This window comes from Alligator mississippiensis, chromosome 3 (assembly GCF_030867095.1).
Source record: "Alligator mississippiensis isolate rAllMis1 chromosome 3, rAllMis1, whole genome shotgun sequence".
Taxonomy (NCBI): Eukaryota; Metazoa; Chordata; order Crocodylia; family Alligatoridae; genus Alligator; species Alligator mississippiensis.
This window is the reverse complement of record NC_081826.1, coordinates 103,716,373-103,723,312: the sequence shown is the minus strand read 5'-3', so window position 1 is coordinate 103,723,312 and position 6,940 is coordinate 103,716,373. Positions and strand designations below refer to the sequence as shown.

Genomic DNA, 6,940 nt, shown 5'->3' with positions numbered 1-6,940 from the left:
ATGGGGTCGTAGGAAGAACTTTCTGAATATGAGGTTTTTAAGTACTGTAACATTATCTGGAGTGATTGTGGAATCTCTGTTATTGTAAGTTTTTAGTGCAGGTAAGTTTTTAAGTGCAGGTAAGGGAAGCATTTGTCTGGAATGGTTTAGACACTGATGCTCCTACCCTTAGCAGGCAGTTGAATTAGATGAGCCTCTGGGGGCCTTCCTAACCATATGATTTTATGCCGCTTAATCTAGGAGGTGCTTATCCTCCACAGGTATCACATTTTTATATTATATATCATAAGGTGCCTAAAATGTTTTTTCTGTGCATGGTCAGACACACCTCAGTCTTCATAGAAATGAGCAGGATCCAGAAACCAGATATTTTTTCTGGTAGGCCTTCTTAGACCAAGCCTAACATACACCTACAGTATCAGGCTGCAGCAACAATCATCATTTTCTGAAAGCTCCTTTCTGAGCCTAATCTGTCTCTCTTTGTGACCCTATGCAACTCATATCCTTTCTGCATTGTAGCCTTCACCCCCTACCTGGTAGTTGGGGGTTCAGGGATTTTGGTGTGAATCTTCTTAGGTGAGGACAGAATTGAACCTTGGGAATGAGCTCACTGATATATAGGATAGGAGGAGGGCAGTAACACAACTACCAGCAAAAAGTGTGACGCTGTTTGGTTTTTTGGAAGAGAGGTTGTAGGAGTCTGTTGTAAAGAGAGGGTTCCTGGCTTTGGAAAGTGGCACTGCTATGCTGATTCAGGTACATAAGCTCCAGAGAGTAGTGAGGTTTAGGACATACCCCTGATCTCCAAGTTTCCTATTTTCTACCTGTAGGCCCCTGCTGGATGAACAGACTGGTTGCTTTGAACTGTATTTTGGGGCACCTAACTGTCTATGTTATACAGAGACGCTAAGCTTCTAAAAGAGTTTTGTAGTCACTCCAGAGATCAAAAGCCTGAAAAGTAGGTATTGGGTGTGTCTACATATGCTATTTATGTACTTTAAGTTTACTGCACAGTAAAATTAGATGCAGTAAGCTTTCCAACATCTACATTAGTGCCTGTCAGGAGCAAATTTGCTCCAGATGGGAGCAATTCAAAACAGGGCTACTCCTGTCCAGCTCTGTGTGCCTCTTCCCCACCCCCACTGCCACCATTCACCATTCTGTGCCGCTTCCCCATGTCACTGTGCGCCACCAGCTTTGCTGAAACCCCTGTGTTAGAGTATGTTTTGTTGTCCTCTATATCTTTCTGGGTGATGCTAAAAAGTTTAATAACCACTGAATATTTCAATTTTCCCATAAATGAAATAGGGATAGTACTTCGCACAGTGCTTTGAGATATATTGATGAAAAGTCTTATGTAAGAGCTAGGTATTATTATTATTATTATTAACCTACTAGTAATGCCAGACTTTTTGGCCAGCTAGATCTATACCTCAGTCTTTCACTGGCAAATATGTACCTTTTCTTTTTTTGTTGCTCTAATGGGGTTGAACACAGCATAAAAATATGAAGTTTCAGAAGTCATTGCCAATATAAGGCCTAAATGCTGTAACATGAAATAGCTAGTTATTTTACAACTATTTATATAGAACCAGTAATTTTCATATTATTTCTATTGGCCAACGGTGAAAACAGAAAAATAGATGGCAAGTTTATATTTAGTTTTATATACACATTTTGTTGAACAAAAATCAATGCTATTTGACATTCATCAATAGAAAATGAAGACCAGGCTTGGTGACTATTTTATTTTCATTGTTGCAATCTTCCAAGCAATTATAAGTATTAATGACACCTAATTCTGAGACTTTTATATGAAACTAAAAACATAGGCTCCTTTGAACTGAGATCAGTTTACTTGCAGGACACCGGTGCCAGCATTGATGCATGCCTTGGTGTGGGAGAGGCTCGTGCCCACTTAGCTGTGAGGGCACGGGCTACACAATAAAGTCTGGCATTGTCTCTCAGCGTTCCACCTCCCTGCATGCTATTGAGGAGGAACCTGGGGACCAGAGGAGTGCAGCTGGGCCAAGTGGGGCAGGAGCCAGGGTGGAGAGTGCCCTCCTCCCAGTGTAGGGCTTACCGTATGGCCATTGCTGACATGGCCAGTGGTTCCACTTGGTGCCAGCAGGTAGCGATGGCATGTGGCTCTGGGTGGACTCTTCAGATGGCAGGGCACAGCATCTGGGCACCTGGGCAGGGCCCCCCAGGGAGGAGCTGGCATTGCTGGTGTCTGGCAATGACATGGCTGGCCATGCCTCATGGCTGGGGCTGAGGAGCTGTCACGGCAGGTGCTGGCCTGGGTTCCCCAAGTTGCTGGTAGGGGGTGCAGATGGGGAGCTTGGCAGGATGGGTTGCTGGTACCCCAAAGGGTCCTCCCCTAGTGACACATCACTGTGAGTGCCAGGCCAGGGCAGGGGATCAGGCAGGCCCCCATGCTGCTGTACACAGCACAGCTGCAGCCTGGGTCCTGGGGCAGGAGGATCTCTGTCAGTTGCTGTATAAAGGGTATGGATTTGAGGTCACATCCTGACTGACGATGGTGGTTGGTGATGGTGACCCACTGTGCCCACAAGACTTTGACCTTTATGTGGCACTGCTGTGCTGACAGGTTGTGCCCACACTCCCACATCCAGTCTGACAGCCTCTCATACAAATGGGCTTTGGAGTGCCCACCCTGTGTAAACAGGAGCTGCACCTCCACTTCTCCCCACAGTGCCACAACATCACCAGTCTCCTCCTGTGACCAGTTGGGGCCCCAGGTGGTGGGCACTGGTGTGGGTGATGATGAGGCCATTGGGGCTCCCACGCCAGCTTTCCAGGCCTCTGCATGGCTGTTCCTGTACTGTGAAGCCTGGGCAGCTGCCTACAGTGCCTAGCACGTGGGCATGGCATGGGACTGGCAGCTGCGCAGAGAAGCAATGCCCCACACCACCTGCAGGCTCTGGGCAGGTTGCTGGGGATGGGCTGAGGGCAGCTGGAGCTAGCTCCAGTGGCCAGGAGCTGCCTGCAGCTGGGCCTGGGTTCTGACAGCCCTGGCAGGAGTCAGGTGCAGGCCTGGCGGCTGCGTAGCACTGCAGTGCCAGGCAGCTGCACCAGGGAGCAGGCAGGCTAGTACAACTGGCCTGCAGCTTGCCCAGGGGGACACAGGGGCCTGGAGTGGCTTCAAGCTGCTTGCATGTGCCCCAGGGCTCACAGCATCTCCAGTCTTTTAAAGGCCTGAGGCTGAGGCTGCCATAGAGCCAACCCAGTCCTGGAGGCTGGCATCTATACATGTGTTATGTGCAGTTACTACTCACAAGTAAATTTGCTACTTGCATTTGCAGGTAGCAAATTTACTCTTGAGTAGTGTCATTTACTGCACAGTAAGCGTGTGCACATTTAGACACGTGCTTACTGCACAGTAAACTATGCTACTGTTTCAGTAAAGGCTCTCATGTAGATACATACTTTGTCTTATCACAGCTGGACATCACCATCCTTCCCACACTTGCATTTCCTGAGAGAAGGAGAGGGTATGACAGGATGGGAGGGAATGTGGAGCAGAACACACAATATCAGAGCCTCAGGTACGGGAGCCTCTGAGCCATAATTCAGATAAACTTGCTCTTATTGTTAACTTTATGCAGATCAGAGCTGAGCCCAATATTTAGAAAGCTTTTTTTTTTTTTGCCTCTTGCATGTGCCTAAGGGAACATTGATAAGTCATTCTATATAACACCAAAATATGGCCTGTGCAACTTCATTTTTCCTCCCTCACATTGCCCCAAATGTATTACAATGCACTCTTTAACTGTCTGATTACAGAATATGTTTTCCAGTGCTGCTGCCTCATTCAGTGCACAAGACCAAAGGTAATGTGAGAAAGAACTGGGGATGTTCAGTAAACATAACTGTTTTCAGAAAGACCCCTTCATTTACTCCATAGGAACTCTACTTCCGATTAGAGATTTGGGCCGAGGTCCAGGCAGACTTTAATTGGGTTCCAGTCACTTTTTTCTTTCCCAGAAAAGGTGATGAAAAGCAAAGGAGAAAACTCATATTTTCTCCTAGATACCTGCTACCACTCAGTGTGTGACCTGAAATAAAGCTGACAGATGGAACTGCAGCTGATGGGTAAGTGTCCTCTACAAACTAGGGAATACTCTAGTTTGTCAGTTATTTGATTCACGTTCAGCTTGTTCAGCACCTATGTAATAAACATTTCTGTCACTCCACTGAATTCACTAAATTAACCACGGGGATTGTGGAAAACAAATGGGAGAGCTTGGCCATACTTCTTTCTTCCTACTCGTCAGTAACAGCAGAAAAAGCTGTGCTGCCAGTGCAGAATTTGTCTCCTAAAAATGAAAAATTGTGCTTGTTACATGCAGCATATTTTCTCCCTCAATTATACCAGCTTAAGTGCCTCTGAAATGGGAGAGGTGAAATCTAAGAACATGTATAAATTCTGACATCCTTAAATCTCTTCTGGAGCAAATGAAAGGCTAGGCCTAAGTGACTGAGAAGCTTGTATTCTTAAGTACTTAGACTCATATCCTACTTCACCTCTAAGACACAGCCCCAAAGTGAAGCTTGTCTCAGAATGGTGATCCTATTTGACTTGAGAAGTCTAGTTCCCCCATTTTCTCAGTGGGCAGCCAAAAAAGTCCTCTGAAAGACAATCCCATTTTGCCCTGTGGAGATGCTTTGCCTTCCCACATGAGACTCCAGAGGGTGATCTTATGCACGTAAGACTTCTGTTTTTGCAATACATGTACTTCTGCCATGCTAGGATGCAGTGTATTGAGAAGGGAGATATCTACTTGGACGGCTGCATCTAACTGAGAGGTGGCCTCAATGGATTTCAGTGCAAAGCATAGCAAGTGAAGAAGCATAAGAGGGCAACCTATGTCCCTTCTATCCAATAGCCATGTGGTTACAACACTTATTCAAAAGAGTGAAGTTATGCTTTAAGGTCCATACCCACATATCTTACTTCCTTGGAAAGCAAGGCTGCATGCTGGGCAGGCAAGAGGGCACACTCCACCCCTCCTGCTGAAGCTGGCCCACCAAAAGGAAAAGAAAGCAACAGTCAGGAGGCCAGAAGGAGTGCTTGATTCTGTAGGTTAGTGAACAGAGCACTTCCAAGGAGAGAGGAAACTCTATTCATCTCTTTATGCATTTTATTCAATGACTACTTAATGTAAAAAAACCCCAAAGCCCAACCCTCAAAACCAAGCACAAAGAGCACTGGGAGCAGGCACCAGAACCCAGGGTTTCCTCTCTCCTAGGGGAGAGACCTCCTTGCCAAGCTACAGAAATATGTAATACCCACTGGGTCTGGTTATCAAGGAAAATGCACAGACCATATGGATTAGGGCTACTTATAGTCATCTTAGTTCTATATTTTGCAAATGAGTAAAAAAAATTATTATTTTTTTTTAATTTAGGGGGCAGGTGACAGACAGCAGCCCAGCCCGCCTGTTTATTGGGCTGGACTGGTAGGGGAAGCAGGGGCTGCATAAGGCAACAATGCACACGCAGTCTTTTGAACAAGGGAGAAGCCCCGTGTCCTGCAGCCCCAGGGTGTCCAGCTCCAAGTCCCAGTGCCGAGAAGCTGAGGCAGAGGCGACTTTCCTTCTTACATATTCATGAAGTTTTCCACCTGACTAAGGACAGTAGCAAACTCCTCCATTTCTGTTCAAAAGCAGAGCTGCTTCTCCAGGAACTGGTCCCTCTCCTCTCCAGCCAGTTTCCAGTTCTCTTTTGCCATCTGAAATTCTTCCGTCTGTTTTGCAGCCATTTGACTGAACTGTTGCAATTCTTCCTTGAGGTTCTCTGTCAACAACATTGTTGGCTTCTGACACTCCTTCATGTTTTCTTCCCCTTCCAAGATTTTTTACCTGTAAAAAGATTTTTTACCTGTATTGTATGGATCAATATTTCTGCTTTCTAAGATCAACATGCAGCTCTCTTTAAATTCTTTCAGCTTCTCAATTTCTTCTTCCAGGACCTAATTTTTTTCCTTCAGATCCTGTATAGTATCCTGGGCTCCTTCTAGCTGTGAATGTAGCTGCCGTTTGGCCATTTCCAACATTTGGTTCTTTGTCTTTAGTTCTGCTTCCATTCTGTATCGGCTTAGAGGTGCTCTCACATTTGTTGCCATCTTCCTAGAAAGAGGGTCCTTCTTCTTAGTAAACCTTGGATTTAAAGCTTTGAAAACACCATCTTATGGAACATTTGAACTAAAATTGAAATTAAGAACTTCGCTGAATTTGGATTCAACAGTTTTCTTAATACATTGTGTCTTGGAGACAATGAGTGTCTGTGTTTCTGCCGGTGTTTCTGCCCTGGGCAGCATGCTAGTGTGCGAAGAGGAGTAGATGGAGATGTGGGACAGCTTGCCCTTCATGCTGCTGTGCAGATGGATCATGAGGGCCAGGCCACGTGAGATGCATCAGGCCACACCAGGGAGGCAGCCGGGCCTGGCGACGTCCACCTTGATGCCTGCAAATGAGTAATGTGATTTGGCTTTATGAAGGGTTACTAATAAGTTAACAGAGTAGCCTCCAAATTATGCTGAAACTGTATATTATACTCCCTCTGTGCAATCTCAAAATGACACCATCCTGGAAACACACCATCCACATGCCCAAAATAAGCATAGCAACTTTGAAACCTCAATTGACTTCAGCTCTGTTTTTTTAATACCTTCCTTTCTCATCCTTACTAATCAAAGTTGAGAGATTTAGATAATTGCAGTACCATTACTGAGAAATAGCCATACATTGATTAATGTAAATCCCTGTACTCTGTTTAGTTAATAATGGCTTTTTGCCATTCAGAGTGTGGAGATTTGCATGCTATATGGTTACTGAGATATAACTGTATTGTTATTATGGAAATGAGCATTCAAGAAACTCTGACTAAGAAATAATGTAGCTATGGAACTGAAAGG

At 45.3% G+C, this 6,940-nt stretch overlaps 1 pseudogene; it reads right to left on the bottom strand.

Annotated features, from left to right (window-relative positions):
- Positions 1-5,209: 5,209 nt before the first annotated feature.
- On the bottom strand, positions 5,210-6,483 carry LOC102564943 (small kinetochore-associated protein-like; annotated as a pseudogene).
- Between the last annotated feature and the right edge of the window lie 457 nt (positions 6,484-6,940).